The following is a 1439-nucleotide window of genomic DNA, read 5'->3' as shown; positions in this document are numbered from 1 at the left end:
TGAAATGATTGAGACCAACTGAGCGGGACTAACGTCCTTAATTCAACCCGTCGTTTTCAAATCTCGTTCGCCAGTCGTACGTAAATGTATACTCATATTCCCGAGAGTCTAGGAACAGGCACAGTTCAGTTTTTGAACCTTCTGCACATCTCAATGCTTTAGAATCGTGCGGAAGGGTTTCGCTGTGACCGTCACCATCTTCCAGACTGTACGAAACGGTTCTATACTCGTGTTCCTGAGAGTATAGGACCGGACACAGTTCAGTTTTTAATCGTTCTGCGCATCTCAATACTTTACGGTGTATACTGAACCGTGTGGAGGGAGTTCGCTTCGACCCCCATCACCTTTCAAGCTGTGCGAAACGGTCCTAGACTCTCGGTAACAGGGGTGTAGCCAGTAGATATTCGTTCGTCAAATTTCCCTGCCCGTTCTCCTGCTTCTGACGTGCGATACATCTTCGAACCGGGGGACCGCAAAAGAGCCATTCCCCCGCATCGCTCCCCGGTTCTTCATAGTATTTTCACAGATCTGTGAGGCTGAACCCGTTTAATAGCGCCCGCTTAACGAAACGTAGCCGCTCTTTCATCCCCCGTCGACCACTATTTGTCAAGCTCTCCTGCCGGCAAAGTCCATTAACGTTCCTCCGTTTCCTTTCGCAACGCCGCCCCTTTGTTCTTATCTACTTGACTATAACGGGTTCCTACTGGTCGGTCCGCGTTATTAATTCCCGTAGACCAGTGACTTTCACGTCGTCGTCGTCGTCAATGACCAACTAATACATTTTTCGTTATTTTATATTATAATTAAGAAACAGATTTTATGGACTTATTTAAAAAAAAAACGATTGTAATTTAGTAAATTTTACGTTTTCCTTGTTTTTCTTCAAATTTTACTGCTTTGAAAATTACTTGAACTTTTATTGCCTGTAAGTTAGACAACATGTTGATTCGCGACGATGAATTACGTTTTTCATTCTGTATTCCGTTCGCGTCGCTGGGTAAAACGAGTTCTCCGTTTTTCCCATCCGGAATTGAGTTTTTACTGATCGACGAGTCAATCGGTTTCGTTTTTCCATTGTCAGATTACTGGCGACGTCTGTTTCGAGTTTTTCCTGGAGGATCGATTCTTGTTGCGGACGCGGCTGCAATTTCTTTTCGATCAGCCGATTGTTCGGTTTTTATAAAGCTTCCTTATTATAGACGTCTTTAATTAAGTCCAGGAATCATTTAAAAAGTTATAGCACGCAAAATTTAAAGTGAAAATAGGAATTTATTCAGTAACTTTAAAATGGGACACGAGTTAATAATTACAAATGACTAATTCCCTTGAGTGTTAATTAAAAATTTCTTTAAAAACAATGACAAAGTGTTAAAATTTTGACAGTTACTAGATATTACATTAATAAAACACTGTACAAAATTTCAGAAATTTTGCAAGCT

This window comes from Ceratina calcarata, unplaced genomic scaffold (assembly GCF_001652005.2).
Source record: "Ceratina calcarata isolate Rehan_Ccalc_2016 unplaced genomic scaffold, ASM165200v1 scaffold60.2, whole genome shotgun sequence".
Lineage (NCBI taxonomy): Eukaryota > Metazoa > Arthropoda > Insecta > Hymenoptera > Apidae > Ceratina > Ceratina calcarata.
The sequence above is the reverse complement of the archived record's forward strand: the minus strand, read 5'-3'. Positions refer to the sequence as shown.